Below are 17,500 nucleotides of genomic sequence, written 5' to 3'. Positions count from 1 at the left end.
TGTATATAAACATTTTATCCATTTTAAAAAATTCTCCCCAAAACCAAATCTCTCCATCACATGTATCAAGTATTTGTGTTCAACTCTATCAAAAGCCTTTTCTAAATCCACACTTATTATATATCCTGTTTCTTTCTCCTCCTTCATGTACCATATCATATCTCTTATATTGTTAATGACATCAGTAATATCTCTTTTTAGAACAGCATATGCTTGATTTGTAGTAATTATATTTGGTACTACTATTTTCAATCGATTGGCTAAAATTTTGGCTAATATTTTATAATCTGTATTCAACATGCTTAGTGGTCTGTAGTTTTTCAGGTCTCTCTTATCACCTTTTTTCTTGTAAATTATTTTCACCATACCTTTCTTCATACTATTCGTTAAATTCCCTTTTTTAAAATTATCTATAAATATTTCATTTAAAATTGGACATAACACATCTTTAAAAACCTTATAAAATTCAGCTGTTAATCCATCTATTCCTGGACTTTTACCATTTTTCAGTTGATCAATTGCAATTCCTATTTCTAATTCCGTAATCTCACTCTCACACATTTCTTTGTCTCCCTCATTAACTTTAACCTGTATTTTACTTAATACAAATTCCTCATCTTCTAAAACTATCTCATTTTTGGTAAATAAATGCTTATAGAATTCTCTGACTTCTTCCAAAATTCCTGTTTTATCTTCTACAATCCTCGCATCTTCTGTTTTAATACTTTTTATTATATCTGCTCTCTGTCTTGTTTTTTCTAATTCATAAAAATATTTCGTACTTCTTTCTCCTTCTACAATGTCTTTCGCCCTACTTCTTATTATTGCTCCTTTACACTTCTCTTCTTCTATTTTCTTTAATTCTTCCTGTAATTCTATTATCTTATCAATATTTTCATCATGCTCATTTACTTTCCTCATTTCTTCATCCCACTCTTTTTTGATCTTATTTTCTTTCATCTTTTTGACTTTTTGCCATTTGTTTGAATATTCCATTGAGAATTTTTTTATTCTTTTTTTTTAGAATGTCCCACCAAAACCCTTTTTCCATTTCATACATTTCCTCATTTACACTATTAATTATTATACTTTCTATTTCCATTCTGTATATTTCATTTTTTAGAAGTTCTGCATTTAATATCCACACCCCTGGTCCTTTATCAGCCTCATTAAAATTCATCAATATCCATAAAAAATCATGATCACTCTCACTATAATTTTTGTAAGACGCCTTAGTGACATAATATGCTTCCTTTTTCTTACATAAAAATAAGTCTATTCTACTTTGCTTTAGAACTCTGTCAACAATTTGTCTTCTTGAATATTCTCTTTTCATACCATTCCTCTCTCTCCACACATCCACCATATTATATTTCTCCATTATGTTATGTAGTTCATTCCTCCCTCTATCTCTTCTAAATCCCATTGAATCATCTACATCAATTCTCTGTATTACAGTGTTAAAATCCCCTAACACCATAATGTTGTCATGTTTTTCTATTAACTCATTCATATCCCTGTAAAAATTAAATTTATCTCTTTCATCATTTGGTGCATGTATATTACACACTTTCATTTCTTTTCCATTACACACAAATTTAACAATTATTATTCTTCCCTTTGTGTCTTTATAATCTATATTTACTTCTTCAAATACTCCTTTTCTTATTAAGATAGCTACCCCTCTCTTCCTTTCCATATCACAGTTACTATATATTTCTCCGTTCCATAATTTTCTAATTTCATCACTTATTTTATCTTCCCATTTCGTTTCTTGTAAACATAGCACATCACATTTTTTGGTCAGGCACATTAATCTTTCAAACTTTTGACATTTGGATAATCCTCTAGCATTCAGCGATACAATTGATATAGAGCTCATTAAAGAAAAGATTGGAAAAACCAAAAACCACCATTCAATCCGTTTCATTGTCTTTCAAAAAAGTATTTTTTACTTCACCCATTTCAGCTTTCCTCCTCTCCAGTCTTTCCTTTTGCTCTTCTCTTCTTATCTTCTGCCTTTTAAGAACCTGTTGAATGTCTAAGCCATCTTTTCTTGTTTTTACACATCTATTCAGTCTTTCTTTTCCTTTGTTTTCCATTCCACGAATTTCCCCCCCATTGTCTGCTCCTCTTACCTCAGTCAGTGTCTTTATTCCCTTATCCTCAGCTTTTTCTTTTTCTTGTCCTTTTTCGTAGTCCAGTTCATTAGTGTCCACAGCGTCCTGTTCCTTAGAAAATCCTTCTTTAATCAAATTTATATCCTCTTTGTTCGCTCCTCCTCCCATCTCCATTCCTTGTTCTTCATCTTCCTTCTTTTCTTTATTCTCATCTATGTTGTTGTTCTCCTCTTCCTCGTCATCTTGTTTCTCGTCCTCTCCTTGCGTCTGCCTTTGTGAGTCATTTAACCTCTCAATTGTTGTAACTCCCATTACCTCTTGTATTTCCATTCCTGGATCTTCATTTTCCTCGTCTTCTATCTCGCATCTGCATCTTAACATTGTCTTTTGGCAGCCTTGGCACCGCGGGACTTTACAGTCTCGCGCATAATGCCCCTGCTCAAGACAATTTCTGCATGTGAATTGTGGGCAGTCCTTTTTTTCATGCTCCGGACTTACACAGATCCTGCATGTCTTCACTTGATTATCGTGAATCACTCTGAAGTACTGCACTCCTTCTTCAGTCCTGAAGCTTGTGTTGTATGGTAAAGACGTCACCTCTTGTGGAAACTTTACCCTCAAAAATCGTGTTCCGTCTGCCACCGTTGTCCCGGGATGATATCTTCTTCTTAGTGGTAGAATGGGAGTTACACCCCAATTGATTAGTTTTTGACTGATTTCCTCATCTTCTATATAGCTGGGCAGACTCAAGAAAGACACCATTCTTTCTGTTGCACACAATTTCCTTATCTCACATTCTTGTCCGTTTATCATTATTCCATTCAACAGCAAATCACAGTCCATCTCACTTTCCATAGTCATTTCAAAATCATAATTATTTTTTCTTCTCAGTCCGATCAATTTTCCCATTCCAACTTTCTCTTCAACTGCTTTAATTATCATTAGTATTGTTATATTTTCTATATCTTTAACAGTCATTGTTAATGTTGCTTCTTTCTTGTATTCCCTCTGATACCTTGTTTGTTTGCTTAATTTCTGTATCATTTGTTGTCGTTGAGATAAAACATTTCTTTTTTCTCCAACTTCTTTCTCAATTCCAATACCTTCAGTTGATTGTAGATCTCCTTTTCGTTCTTGTCCAGTTGTTTTTCTTTCTTGTTTCCTCCTTGAAACCACCGTCGCCCACGTTTCATTATTGTTTTCTCCATGTCTTTCATTTATATTCCTTTCAGTTATGTCTGCAACAAATCCTGGTTCCGCATTTCCCATCTCATGTTGTTTTACCAGTCCGTGTTCTTTGTCCATTAAATCCATATTTTGGTTGTCTCAAACCCCAAACAGAAAGACCTGTTTGGGGTTAAAAAAAACCTTCCTCAAAAAAAAACTTTTTCTAACTAAAAAACAAACAAAATAAATGTGAAAAAACACCCAGAAAAATGGTGAGCCTATCTCACCTACTGCACACTACAAACTGCCAACTCACTTCCTGTTTGCTCTCTAGCGCCTCAGGTGGGGGTATGGCCGTAAGCGAGGGCTGCTCCAAAAAGTGGGCTATTTAAAGATCAGCCTCCGTAAAAGCCAGCATATTATATAAATAGTGAAGAAAAGGCAAAAGCTTACAGCACCTGGTATTCCCAGGCGGTCTCCCATCCAAGTACTAAGCAGGCCCGACGCTGCTTAGCTTCCGAGATCAGACGAGATCGGGCGCTCTCAGCGCGGTATGGCCGTAAGCGAGGGCTGCTCCAAAAAGTGGGCTATTTAAAGATCAGCCTCCGTAAAAGCCAGCATATTATATAAATAGTGAAGAAAAGGCAAAAGCTTACAGCACCTGGTATTCCCAGGCGGTCTCCCATCCAAGTGTAACAATCGGCCTTATCAGCCGAGTTACAAGACTAAAATGGGGTCAGATTTAACTGTGAGAGATGACTAGTGGTTAAAAGAATGAGACATAAAAGAAGATTGGTTTAAATAGATTTGGTTTATTTACAAGGTTCACATAAAAGACTTTAAAACAACACGATAAAACGAGGTAAACGCTGTTAAAAGAATACAGTTCATTTGTCCATACCCTAAAAACAGTCCAAGAATCCCAGTGTGTTGATAAGTCCAATGTGAGTGTCCACCGGTGTATATACAATCCACAGAAAGTGTAATCCAACGTTTGCAGGTGGTGAATGGAAAGGTGAGCTCTAAAATTAGCAACTCCTCAATCCAACAGTTTGGTGACTGTCCTTTGTTTGTCATGCTGCTCTCTTATACAGTTGTACTTCCTGCTTCCTGTCATGTGTCTAGTCACATGGCAGGCCAACCATCCATTTTTAAAGACACACACTCACTTAAAATGTTAAGAGTAATAAAATGGCCTAAAAAACATGTAAAACACTTAAAACTCTATAATACATTTAAATGATTGTAATAAATAGAGCGGTAAAACACGTCTTTCTAAAAGCCAGCATATTATATAAATAGTGAAGAAAAGGCAAAAGCTTACAGCACCTGGTATTCCCAGGCGGTCTCCCATCCAAGTACTAAGCAGGCCCGACGCTGCTTAGCTTCCGAGATCAGACGAGATCGGGCGCTCTCAGCGCGGTATGGCCGTAAGCGAGGGCTGCTCCAAAAAGTGGGCTATTTAAAGATCAGCCTCCGTAAAAGCCAGCATATTATATAAATAGTGAAGAAAAGGCAAAAGCTTACAGCACCTGGTATTCCCAGGCGGTCTCCCATCCAAGTACTAAGCAGGCTCGACGCTGCTTAGCTTCCGAGATCAGACGAGATCGGGCGCTCTCAGCGCGGTATGGCCGTAAGCGAGGGCTGCTCCAAAAAGTGGGCTATTTAAAGATCAGCCTCCGTAAAAGCCAGCATATTATATAAATAGTGAAGAAAAGGCAAAAGCTTACAGCACCTGGTATTCCCAGGCGGTCTCCCATCCAAGTGTAACAATCGGCCTTATCAGCCGAGTTACAAGACTAAAATGGGATCAGATTTAACTGTGAGAGATGACTAGTGGTTAAAAGAATGAGACATAAAAGAAGATTGGTTTAAATAGATTTGGTTTATTTACAAGGTTCACATAAAAGACTTTAAAACAACACGATAAAACGAGGTAAACGTTGTTAAAAGAATACAGTTCATTTGTCCATACCCTAAAAACAGTCCAAGAATCCCAGTGTGTTGATAAGTCCAATGTGAGTGTCCACCGGTGTATATACAATCCACAGAAAGTGTAATCCACAGTTTGCAGGTGGTGAATGGAAAGGTGAGCTCTAAAATTAGCAACTCCTCAATCCAACAGTTTGGTGACTGTCCTTTGTTTGTCATGCTGCTCTCTTATACAGTTGTACTTCCTGCTTCCTGTCATGTGTCTAGTCACATGGCAGGCCAACCATCCATTTTTTAAAGACACACACTCACTTAAAATGTTAAGAGTAATAAAATGGCCTAAAAAACATGTAAAACACTTAAAACTCTATAATACATTTAAATGATTGTAATAAATAGAGCGGTAAAACACGTCTTTCTAAAAGCCAGCATATTATATAAATAGTGAAGAAAAGGCAAAAGCTTACAGCACCTGGTATTCCCAGGCGGTCTCCCATCCAAGTACTAAGCAGGCCCGACGCTGCTTAGCTTCCGAGATCAGACGAGATCGGGCGCTCTTTTTTTTTTTTTTTTTTTTTTTTTATTGAAAAAACTTAAAAATATTTACATTTAGATATGATTACATAACATTATTCACATAATTAGTTATGCCTTTCACATACACATTTCTTTAATAACAACAGAAATTACCTTGGCAAATTTATCTTATATTCTTGAAAACATTCCAATATTCTTGTATCATTTCCAATAAGTATTTTATAAAACCTTTCAACTTGTCCATTCATACTAAAATAATTATATAAAGTCTGTATATGTTCTTCCAATTTTCTTCTGAAAAAACTCCACATATTAATATTGCAACTTTTTTCTCTCATGACATTACGTCTACACCATATTGCATACCTTGCAATAGCTAAAATGAAATTGACTATATACATTTCTTTCCCTTTTCCTTTTATACCAAGTAAAAAAACTTGATTCCATTCAATTTGTCTTTCTATTTTTTCTCCCAAAAAAGCCTCTACAAACATTTTAAGTTTCCTCACAAAATCGTCCAGTTTAAAACAAAACAAAAACAAATGTAAAAGACCTTCATCTTCATTTTCACATACATCACATTTTGCATTTTGTTCAATTCCCATTTTACATAATCTCATTTTTGTATATATTACATTATGTCTTAAAAGAAAATTAAAATTCTCAATCACTGGATCCATATAACTTATTTTTATATTCTCCCAAATATTTTCAGATTCCATCACTGGAAATAATCTATTCCAAAAGCCGTTTGCAATTGGTTTAACAAAAACCATTTTTCTAAAGACATTATAAATCATTTTTAAAGTACATGATTGAATAGACACTTTTTTCCCACTTTCTTTTAAAAGCACTTCAACCTTTCCCACTCCTTCCTCCTTTTTTTCTATTCTTTCTATCCATTCACTAGGAATTGCTTTTTTTATTTTGTCAAATTGTTGCTTTACAATATTCTTATCCATCTCTTCTCCAATTCCTTCAATTTCATCTACTATTCCTTGCAATGGTATGAAACCTTCTTTAACCTCATATAAAACATCTTTCACTCTATTTATTCCTGCTTTAATCCATTGTTTAAAATATATTTCTTTATTTTCATATACAATATTTGAATTTAAAAATAACGGTTGATTCAAAAGCTCCTCCATCCCTTCTGGTTTGTACACTACTGTCAATAAAAATTCTTTCCATGCTCTTAAAACTTCTTTGTACAATTCTGGTATATCATTTAACATATTTTCTTTCAATTTCATCCATAAGATGTGATTTCCCATTTTAAAACCCCCACACCTATTTAAAAAATATGTCAAACCATTCTTCCATTCTTGTCTATTTTCTTTATTCATAAATTTTTTCATAATTTTAACCCTTAGACTCTTCATTCTTATATTTGGATCTAACAAACCTAAACCTCCCTCCTCACATGGTCCTATCAATGTATCATAAGCAATCTTTGCTGGTTTTCCCTCCCATATAAAATTCAAAATACACTTTTTCAGTCTCTTGTAAGCCCACATCGGCAATGAAGTAACCTCTAATGCATACCACATTTTCGAAAGCATCAGAACATTTACAATCAAAATCTTCCCTCTTAATTTCAAAGTTCTTTGTCTCCAGAAAGTTAATCTTCTCTCCATTCCTCCTAAAATCTCATCCCATATTAAATCTCTAGTTTTCTTTTCATCTTTTCCAATTCTGATTCCCAAAATTTTCATATTTTCTGTCTCTTCTTTAAAACTAAAATAATGTGGTAAAATCTTTGCTGTTCCTATTCTCATCATGACAGTCTTATCTATGTTTATTTTTGCTCCTGAACCATTACAATAATGTTGTATTTTATTTATTGCTCTCTCGATGCTATCTATATCCTTTAAAATTAAGGTTGTGTCATCAGCATATTGGTATATTTTTTGTTCTTTTTCTGCTCCTCCAAAACCTATTCCTTTAATATTTTCATCTTCCCCAACCACTAATCCCAAAGGTTCAGCTACAATGCTATATAATAATGCAGATAAAGGACACCCTTGTCTTATTGATCTTGTTATAGTAAAAACATTAGTTAAAAATCCATTACATTTTATAAAACTGATTGCCCCTTTGTATAAAACTCTAATCCATTTTATAAAATTATTTCCAAATCCAAAACGCTCTAAAAGTTCAAATAAATAATCATGTTCTACCCTATCAAATGCCTTTTCCAAATCTAAACTAATCATGTATCCCTCTTTGTTATTTTCTATCATATAACTTATTTTATCTCTTATATTACTTACTGTATCTGTAATTTCTCTTCCTATGACTGAATAAGCTTGATTTGTTGTTATTATTCCTGGTAGAACCCTCTTTAATCGATTTGCCAACATTTTTGCTAAAATTTTAAAATCTGTATTTAACATTGATATGGGTCTATAGTTCTTTAAATCCGCTGAGTCACCTCTTTTTTTAAAAATTAACTTCACCATTCCAACTCTCATCAATTGACTTGCTTGCCCTCTATCATACATTTCCTCATATACTTCCTTTAAAATAGGAATTAACGTATCCTTAAAAACTTTATAAAATTCACTAGTCAAGCCATCTGCTCCCGGACTTTTCCCATTGTTTAACTGTAATATTGCTGTCTCTATTTCCTCCTCTAAAAAATCTCTATCACACATTTCTTTATCTTCTTTAACTACTTTTGTTTTAACCTGCTTTAATAAAAACTCCTTTTCATCTTCTTTTATCCCTTCACTTTTAAATAAATCTGCATAAAATTCTCTTACACTTTGCAAAATCTCATTGGTCCTTTTTACTTTTTCCCCATCTTTTTTAAGAACTTCCTTTATCGTATCAGCCTTTTGTCTACTTTCCTCTAAATTAAAAAAGAATTTTGTACACCTTTCTCCTTCCATCACATTCTTTAACCTGCTTCTTATCATAGCTCCTCTACATTTCTCCTCTTCTATTTCTTTTAATCGGTTTTCATAAATTACAATCTTTTCTATATCACCATTATCTTTTTGTAATTCCTCTTTCAAAAAATTCCTAACTGCAACTTCTTCTCCTCTTTTAATCTTTTGTTTCAATCTACTATAACTCAATGAGTACTTCTTTATTTCATATTTGATATTATCCCACCACACTCTCTTATCTTCTTCAAACATTCCTTTCCCTCTCTCATCTTTTATTATTGTTTCCACTGCCAATTTATAATTCTCATCTTTTAAAAGTTCATTATTTAAACACCATATCCCCTTTCCCCTCTCCACCCCGGTTTCATTAAAATGAGCTATTAACATACTATGATCACTAAGAGAAGTCATCTTATAATATATCTTGTCAATATTTCTTTTCATATTTATTTTAATCAGCATAAAATCTATTCTACTTTGCTTCATTTTTTCTTTTACCAATTGTTGCCTTGAAAAATCTTTTATTCCTTCATTTCGTTCTCGCCATATATCTATCAGATCATTTTTATCAATTAATTTAAGCAATTCTTCCCTTCCACCATCTCTTTTAAAAACCATGTCTTTTGCTATATCCATTCTACTCAAAACTGTATTAAAATCTCCCATTATTATAACCTTTTCCCATGTATCTATATAATCATTTAAATTATTAAAAAATATTTTCTTTTCAGCCTCTGCATTTGGAGCATGTACATTACATAAAATAACATCTTCTCCTCCCCAGACCATTCTCACAATAATACATTTCCCTTCTTTATCACAATATATAATTTTAACATTATCCCCTATATTTCTTTTAAATAAAACTGCAACTCCTTTTCCTTTTCGTCCATCTCCATTATTGTAATACATTTTCCCTTTCCATCTTCTTTCAAAACTTTCCATCATTTCATTTTTCCAATTTGTTTCTTGCAATAAAATTACATCTGTTTTTTTACTTAATTCTTTCACTTTTTCAAATTTTTCCACATTCAGTAAACCTCTAACATTTAATGATACAATACTTAAAAGACTAATAATTAAAATGTTCTTTACTATATTCATCATTCATTTTCTTCTCCCATAGTCATCAATACCCCAAATCTGTTTTCATCAAATTCTTTTCTTTTCTTCTGTCTTTTCTTTTTAGCCATTTTTATATTAGGGGTTACCTTAATGGGTCTTCTTCTCTGCATTCTTTCCTTTCCCATGTCTTTAGATTCGTCGTTTCCTTCGTCTCCTTTTCCCAAATCCTCTTCTATTTCCAAAATCGTTTGTGCTTGTTCCATTTTGTCCTGTTCCTCCGTCGTTGTTTGCATTATCTCTAGTGTTGTTTGTTCATCACTTCCCATTTGCCCATCTTTGTCCTTTTCTTTTTGTTGCTCCTCTTCATTATCCCCATTGTCCATCAAGTTATCACGTTCTTCCTTGTCCATCCTTTCAGGTTGATTTATTTCTTTTTCATTTGAGTCCTGAGTTTTCTTGCATACATGTCCTTCATCACTCAAAGTTTCAGTCTCTTTTAATTGATTATCCTCTCCTTCTCCTCCTTCATCCTCCATCCAACACTCACACTTCACCAAAGCACGTTTACAGTCTGGGCACTTTACAGCATTGCAGTTACGAGCATAATGCCCTTGCTCTTCACACTCATAACACTTCAAATTAGGACAGTCTTTGAAAATATGACCAGGATCCATGCATAGCCTACAGATTTTCATCTGCCTATCATGCATGATCCTGAAGTATTGTGCCCCTTCAGCTGTCTCGAACTTAGCACTATAGGGCAGAGATACCACTTCTTTTGGAAAGCGGACTCTTAGATATCTTGTTCCATCCGTTATGTCTGTGCCGGGATAGTACCGTCGTTTAATGTCTGATGTTGGGGTTACACCCCATTTTTCCAACTTTGATAAAATGTCTTTATTGTCCATATATGCTGGTAAATGCATAAACGAAACAATGCATTCTCTGTTCTGCAATTTCCTGATTTCACAGATCTTCTCTTTTATCATTAACCCATCCATTAATTCATCACACATTGCTTCATCATCCAAAGTCAGTTCATATTCTCTATCTGGCCTTGGTCTTACCGCCAACAGCTTTCCAAATCCAATCTTTTCTGTCACAGCCTGTATAATGTCCTCCGCCATTGCATCTCTTAGGTCCATCAAATTAACAATTACTGTAGCTTCCTTCAGAAATGACTTTGCTTCTTTTGCTTTGCCACCAAACTTATTGATATTCCGTCGAAATCCATTATCTTTTGCCAACTCTTGTCCATGTGCTTCTCTTGCTATGTCCTTTTCTGCTGCCATTAATCCATCCATTTTTGAAATCTCAAAAAAAAATGACTCCCCCTAGCAGCATTTGACTGCTGGGGAATCCAACTGAAAAAAATATAAAGACAAAAAAAAATAAACTAACAAACTAAACAAACTAAACAAAATGGTGGGCCTCTCCCACCAACTGCTACTGCAACACTTCCTGTGATGTCACTGGACTGTACCAAGCACTCAGAGTGGTATGGCCGTAAGCTAGGGCTGCTCCAAAAAGTGGGCTATTTAAAGATCAGCCTCCGTAAAAGCCAGCATATTATATAAATAGTGAAGAAAAGGCAAAAGCTTACAGCACCTGGTATTCCCAGGCGGTCTCCCAATCCAAGTGTAACAATCGGCCTTATCAGCCGAGTTACAAGACTAAAATGGGGTCAGATTTAACTGTGAGAGATGACTAGTGGTTAAAAGAATGAGACATAAAAGAAGATTGGTTTAAATAGATTTGGTTTATTTACAAGGTTCACATAAAAGACTTTAAAACAACACGATAAAACGAGGTAAACGCTGTTAAAAGAATACAGTTCATTTGTCCATACCCTAAAAACAGTCCAAGAATCCCAGTGTGTTGATAAGTCCAATGTGAGTGTCCACCGGTGTATATACAATCCACAGAAAGTGTAATCCAAAGTTTGCAGGTGGTGAATGGAAAGGTGAGCTCTAAAATTAGCAACTCCTCAATCCAACAGTTTGGTGACTGTCCTTTGTTTGTCATGCTGCTCTCTTATACAGTTGTACTTCCTGCTTCCTGTCATGTGTCTAGTCACATGGCAGGCCAACCATCCATTTTTAAAGACACACACTCACTTAAAATGTTAAGAGTAATAAAATGGCCTAAAAAACATGTAAAACACTTAAAACTCTATAATACATTTAAATGATTGTAATAAATAGAGCGGTAAAACACGTCTTTCTAAAAGCCAGCATATTATATAAATAGTGAAGAAAAGGCAAAAGCTTACAGCAACTGGTATTCCCAGGCGGTCTCCCATCCAAGTACTAAGCAGGCCCGACGCTGCTTAGCTTCCGAGATCAGACGAGATCGGGCGCTCTCAGCGCGGTATGGCCGTAAGCGAGGGCTGCTCCAAAAAGTGGGCTATTTAAAGATCAGCCTCCGTAAAAGCCAGCATATTATATAAATAGTGAAGAAAAGGCAAAAGCTTACAGCACCTGGTATTCCCAGGCGGTCTCCCATCCAAGTGTAACAATCGGCCTTATCAGCCGAGTTACAAGACTAAAATGGGATCAGATTTAACTGTGAGAGATGACTAGTGGTTAAAAGAATGAGACATAAAAGAAGATTGGTTTAAATAGATTTGGTTTATTTACAAGGTTCACATAAAAGACTTTAAAACAACACGATAAAACGAGGTAAACGCTGTTAAAAGAATACAGTTCATTTGTCCATACCCTAAAAACAGTCCAAGAATCCCAGTGTGTTGATAAGTCCAATGTGAGTGTCCACCGGTGTATATACAATCCACAGAAAGTGTAATCCACAGTTTGCAGGTGGTGAATGGAAAGGTGAGCTCTAAAATTAGCAACTCCTCAATCCAACAGTTTGGTGACTGTCCTTTGTTTGTCATGCTGCTCTCTTATACAGTTGTACTTCCTGCTTCCTGTCATGTGTCTAGTCACATGGCAGGCCAACCATCCATTTTTTAAAGACACACACTCACTTAAAATGTTAAGAGTAATAAAATGGCCTAAAAAACATGTAAAACACTTAAAACTCTATAATACATTTAAATGATTGTAATAAATAGAGCGGTAAAACACGTCTTTCTAAAAGCCAGCATATTATATAAATAGTGAAGAAAAGGCAAAAGCTTACAGCACCTGGTATTCCCAGGCGGTCTCCCATCCAAGTACTAAGCAGGCCCGACGCTGCTTAGCTTCCGAGATCAGACGAGATCGGGCGCTCTCAGCGCGGTATGGCCGTAAGCGAGGGCTGCTCCAAAAAGTGGGCTATTTAAAGATCAGCCTCCGTAAAAGCCAGCATATTATATAAATAGTGAAGAAAAGGCAAAAGCTTACAGCACCTGGTATTCCCAGGCGGTCTCCCATCCAAGTACTAAGCAGGCCCGACGCTGCTTAGCTTCCGAGATCAGACGAGATCGGGCGCTCTCAGCGCGGTATGGCCGTAAGCGAGGGCTGCTTCAAAAAGTGGGCTATTTAAAGATCAGCCTCCGTAAAAGCCAGCATATTATATAAATAGTGAAGAAAAGGCAAAAGCTTACAGCACCTGGTATTCCCAGGCAGTCTCCCATCCAAGTGTAACAATCGGCCTTATCAGCCGAGTTACAAGACTAAAATGGGGTCAGATTTAACTGTGAGAGATGACTAGTGGTTAAAAGAATGAGACATAAAAGAAGATTGGTTTAAATAGATTTGGTTTATTTACAAGGTTCACATAAAAGACTTTAAAACAACACGATAAAACGAGGTAAACGCTGTTAAAAGCATACAGTTCATTTGTCCATACCCTAAAAACAGTCCAAGAATCCCAGTGTGTTGATAAGTCCAATGTGAGTGTCCACCGGTGTATATACAATCCACAGAAAGTGTAATCCAAAGTTTGCAGGTGGTGAATGGAAAGGTGAGCTCTAAAATTAGCAACTCCTCAATCCAACAGTTTGGTGACTGTCCTTTGTTTGTCATGCTGCTCTCTTATACAGTTGTACTTCCTGCTTCCTGTCATGTGTCTAGTCACATGGCAGGCCAACCATCCATTTTTTAAAGACACACACTCACTTAAAATGTTAAGAGTAATAAAATGGCCTAAAAAACATGTAAAACACTTAAAACTCTATAATACATTTAAATGATTGTAATAAATAGAGCGGTAAAACACGTCTTTCTAAAAGCCAGCATATTATATAAATAGTGAAGAAAAGGCAAAAGCTTACAGCACCTGGTATTCCCAGGCGGTCTCCCATCCAAGTACTAAGCAGGCCCGACGCTGCTTAGCTTCCGAGATCAGACGAGATCGGGCGCTCTCAGCGCGGTATGGCCGTAAGCGAGGGCTGCTCCAAAAAGTGGGCTATTTAAAGATCAGCCTCCGTAAAAGCCAGCATATTATATAAATAGTGAAGAAAAGGCAAAAGCTTACAGCACCTGGTATTCCCAGGCGGTCTCCCATCCAAGTACTAAGCAGGCCCGACGCTGCTTAGCTTCCGAGATCAGACGAGATCGGGCGCTCTCAGCGCGGTATGGCCGTAAGCGAGGGCTGCTCCAAAAAGTGGGCTATTTAAAGATCAGCCTCCGTAAAAGCCAGCATATTATATAAATAGTGAAGAAAAGGCAAAAGCTTACAGCACCTGGTATTCCCAGGCGGTCTCCCATCCAAGTGTAACAATCGGCCTTATCAGCCGAGTTACAAGACTAAAATGGGGTCAGATTTAACTGTGAGAGATGACTAGTGGTTAAAAGAATGAGACATAAAAGAAGATTGGTTTAAATAGATTTGGTTTATTTACAAGGTTCACATAAAAGACTTTAAAACAACACGATAAAACGAGGTAAACGCTGTTAAAAGAATACAGTTCATTTGTCCATACCCTAAAAACAGTCCAAGAATCCCAGTGTGTTGATAAGTCCAATGTGAGTGTCCACCGGTGTATATACAATCCACAGAAAGTGTAATCCAAAGTTTGCAGGTGGTGAATGGAAAGGTGAGCTCTAAAATTAGCAACTCCTCAATCCAACAGTTTGGTGACTGTCCTTTGTTTGTCATGCTGCTCTCTTATACAGTTGTACTTCCTGCTTCCTGTCATGTGTCTAGTCACATGGCAGGCCAACCATCCATTTTTAAAGACACACACTCACTTAAAATGTTAAGAGTAATAAAATGGCCTAAAAAACATGTAAAACACTTAAAACTCTATAATACATTTAAATGATTGTAATAAATAGAGCGGTAAAACACGTCTTTCTAAAAGCCAGCATATTATATAAATAGTGAAGAAAAGGCAAAAGCTTACAGCACCTGGTATTCCCAGGCGGTCTCCCATCCAAGTACTAAGCAGGCCCGACGCTGCTTAGCTTCCGAGATCAGACGAGATCGGGCGCTCTCAGCGCGGTATGGCCGTAAGCGAGGGCTGCTCCAAAAAGTGGGCTATTTAAAGATCAGCCTCCGTAAAAGCCAGCATATTATATAAATAGTGAAGAAAAGGCAAAAGCTTACAGCACCTGGTATTCCCAGGCGGTCTCCCATCCAAGTACTAAGCAGGCCCGACGCTGCTTAGCTTCCGAGATCAGACGAGATCGGGCGCTCTCAGCGCGGTATGGCCGTAAGCGAGGGCTGCTCCAAAAAGTGGGCTATTTAAAGATCAGCCTCCGTAAAAGCCAGCATATTATATAAATAGTGAAGAAAAGGCAAAAGCTTACAGCACCTGGTATTCCCAGGCGGTCTCCCATCCAAGTGTAACAATCGGCCTTATCAGCCGAGTTACAAGACTAAAATGGGGTCAGATTTAACTGTGAGAGATGACTAGTGGTTAAAAGAATGAGACATAAAAGAAGATTGGTTTAAATAGATTTGGTTTATTTACAAGGTTCACATAAAAGACTTTAAAACAACACGATAAAACGAGGTAAACGCTGTTAAAAGCATACAGTTCATTTGTCCATACCCTAAAAACAGTCCAAGAATCCCAGTGTGTTGATAAGTCCAATGTGAGTGTCCACCGGTGTATATACAATCCACAGAAAGTGTAATCCAAAGTTTGCAGGTGGTGAATGGAAAGGTGAGCTCTAAAATTAGCAACTCCTCAATCCAACAGTTTGGTGACTGTCCTTTGTTTGTCATGCTGCTCTCTTATACAGTTGTACTTCCTGCTTCCTGTCATGTGTCTAGTCACATGGCAGGCCAACCATCCATTTTTTAAAGACACACACTCACTTAAAATGTTAAGAGTAATAAAATGGCCTAAAAAACATGTAAAACACTTAAAACTCTATAATACATTTAAATGATTGTAATAAATAGAGCGGTAAAACACGTCTTTCTAAAAGCCAGCATATTATATAAATAGTGAAGAAAAGGCAAAAGCTTACAGCACCTGGTATTCCCAGGCGGTCTCCCATCCAAGTACTAAGCAGGCCCGACGCTGCTTAGCTTCCGAGATCAGACGAGATCGGGCGCTCTCAGCGCGGTATGGCCGTAAGCGAGGGCTGCTCCAAAAAGTGGGCTATTTAAAGATCAGCCTCCGTAAAAGCCAGCATATTATATAAATAGTGAAGAAAAGGCAAAAGCTTACAGCACCTGGTATTCCCAGGCGGTCTCCCATCCAAGTACTAAGCAGGTCCGACGCTGCTTAGCTTCCGAGATCAGACGAGATCGGGCGCTCTCAGCGCGGTATGGCCGTAAGCGAGGGCTGCTCCAAAAAGTGGGCTATTTAAAGATCAGCCTCCGTAAAAGCCAGCATATTATATAAATAGTGAAGAAAAGGCAAAAGCTTACAGCACCTGGTATTCCCAGGCGGTCTCCCATCCAAGTGTAACAATCGGCCTTATCAGCCGAGTTACAAGACTAAAATGGGGTCAGATTTAACTGTGAGAGATGACTAGTGGTTAAAAGAATGAGACATAAAAGAAGATTGGTTTAAATAGATTTGGTTTATTTACAAGGTTCACATAAAAGACTTTAAAACAACACGATAAAACGAGGTAAACGCTGTTAAAAGAATACAGTTCATTTGTCCATACCCTAAAAACAGTCCAAGAATCCCAGTGTGTTGATAAGTCCAATGTGAGTGTCCACCGGTGTATATACAATCCACAGAAAGTGTAATCCAAAGTTTGCAGGTGGTGAATGGAAAGGTGAGCTCTAAAATTAGCAACTCCTCAATCCAACAGTTTGGTGACTGTCCTTTGTTTGTCATGCTGCTCTCTTATACAGTTGTACTTCCTGCTTCCTGTCATGTGTCTAGTCACATGGCAGGCCAACCATCCATTTTTAAAGACACACACTCACTTAAAATGTTAAGAGTAATAAAATGGCCTAAAAAACATGTAAAACACTTAAAACTCTATAATACATTTAAATGATTGTAATAAATAGAGCGGTAAAACACGTCTTTCTAAAAGCCAGCATATTATATAAATAGTGAAGAAAAGGCAAAAGCTTACAGCACCTGGTATTCCCAGGCGGTCTCCCATCCAAGTACTAAGCAGGCCCGACGCTGCTTAGCTTCCGAGATCAGACGAGATCGGGCGCTCTCAGCGCGGTATGGCCGTAAGCGAGGGCTGCTCCAAAAAGTGGGCTATTTAAAGATCAGCCTCCGTAAAAGCCAGCATATTATATAAATAGTGAAGAAAAGGCAAAAGCTTACAGCACCTGGTATTCCCAGGCGGTCTCCCATCCAAGTACTAAGCAGGCCCGACGCTGCTTAGCTTCCGAGATCAGACGAGATCGGGCGCTCTCAGCGCGGTATGGCCGTAAGCGAGGGCTGCTCCAAAAAGTGGGCTATTT

At 36.9% G+C, this 17,500-nt stretch overlaps 14 non-coding genes across 14 annotated transcripts; all 14 read right to left on the bottom strand.

The window, feature by feature from the left end:
• Window positions 1-3,733: 3,733 nt before the first annotated feature.
• Window positions 3,734-3,852, bottom strand: LOC141300549 (5S ribosomal RNA). Its single transcript, XR_012341997.1, has one exon. It is a non-coding gene; the product is annotated as a 5S ribosomal RNA (ribosomal RNA).
• A 752-nt stretch (window positions 3,853-4,604) lies between these two features.
• On the bottom strand, window positions 4,605-4,723 carry LOC141300534 (5S ribosomal RNA). Its single transcript, XR_012341995.1, has one exon. It is a non-coding gene; the product is annotated as a 5S ribosomal RNA (ribosomal RNA).
• An 84-nt stretch (window positions 4,724-4,807) lies between these two features.
• LOC141318586 (5S ribosomal RNA) lies at window positions 4,808-4,926 on the bottom strand. The gene has a single exon (XR_012352893.1). It is a non-coding gene; the product is annotated as a 5S ribosomal RNA (ribosomal RNA).
• Window positions 4,927-11,980: 7,054 nt separating this feature from the next.
• LOC141318698 (5S ribosomal RNA) lies at window positions 11,981-12,099 on the bottom strand. The gene has a single exon (XR_012352999.1). It is a non-coding gene; the product is annotated as a 5S ribosomal RNA (ribosomal RNA).
• A 753-nt stretch (window positions 12,100-12,852) lies between these two features.
• On the bottom strand, window positions 12,853-12,971 carry LOC141300525 (5S ribosomal RNA). The gene has a single exon (XR_012341994.1). It is a non-coding gene; the product is annotated as a 5S ribosomal RNA (ribosomal RNA).
• Window positions 12,972-13,055: 84 nt separating this feature from the next.
• Window positions 13,056-13,174, bottom strand: LOC141300519 (5S ribosomal RNA). The gene has a single exon (XR_012341993.1). It is a non-coding gene; the product is annotated as a 5S ribosomal RNA (ribosomal RNA).
• Window positions 13,175-13,927: 753 nt separating this feature from the next.
• On the bottom strand, window positions 13,928-14,046 carry LOC141300514 (5S ribosomal RNA). Its single transcript, XR_012341992.1, has one exon. It is a non-coding gene; the product is annotated as a 5S ribosomal RNA (ribosomal RNA).
• Window positions 14,047-14,130: 84 nt separating this feature from the next.
• On the bottom strand, window positions 14,131-14,249 carry LOC141300507 (5S ribosomal RNA). Its single transcript, XR_012341991.1, has one exon. It is a non-coding gene; the product is annotated as a 5S ribosomal RNA (ribosomal RNA).
• Window positions 14,250-15,001: 752 nt separating this feature from the next.
• Window positions 15,002-15,120, bottom strand: LOC141300501 (5S ribosomal RNA). The gene has a single exon (XR_012341990.1). It is a non-coding gene; the product is annotated as a 5S ribosomal RNA (ribosomal RNA).
• An 84-nt stretch (window positions 15,121-15,204) lies between these two features.
• On the bottom strand, window positions 15,205-15,323 carry LOC141300494 (5S ribosomal RNA). The gene has a single exon (XR_012341989.1). It is a non-coding gene; the product is annotated as a 5S ribosomal RNA (ribosomal RNA).
• Window positions 15,324-16,076: 753 nt separating this feature from the next.
• Window positions 16,077-16,195, bottom strand: LOC141300490 (5S ribosomal RNA). The gene has a single exon (XR_012341988.1). It is a non-coding gene; the product is annotated as a 5S ribosomal RNA (ribosomal RNA).
• Window positions 16,196-16,279: 84 nt separating this feature from the next.
• LOC141317573 (5S ribosomal RNA) lies at window positions 16,280-16,398 on the bottom strand. Its single transcript, XR_012351944.1, has one exon. It is a non-coding gene; the product is annotated as a 5S ribosomal RNA (ribosomal RNA).
• Window positions 16,399-17,150: 752 nt separating this feature from the next.
• On the bottom strand, window positions 17,151-17,269 carry LOC141300485 (5S ribosomal RNA). Its single transcript, XR_012341987.1, has one exon. It is a non-coding gene; the product is annotated as a 5S ribosomal RNA (ribosomal RNA).
• Window positions 17,270-17,353: 84 nt separating this feature from the next.
• On the bottom strand, window positions 17,354-17,472 carry LOC141300477 (5S ribosomal RNA). The gene has a single exon (XR_012341986.1). It is a non-coding gene; the product is annotated as a 5S ribosomal RNA (ribosomal RNA).
• Window positions 17,473-17,500: the final 28 nt, after the last annotated feature.

The sequence above is a fragment of the Garra rufa genome, chromosome 1 (assembly GCF_049309525.1).
Source record: "Garra rufa chromosome 1, GarRuf1.0, whole genome shotgun sequence".
NCBI classification, from domain to species: Eukaryota; Metazoa; Chordata; class Actinopteri; order Cypriniformes; family Cyprinidae; genus Garra; species Garra rufa.
Note: the sequence above shows the minus strand (reverse complement) of the source record. Positions and strands in the feature narration are given on the sequence as shown.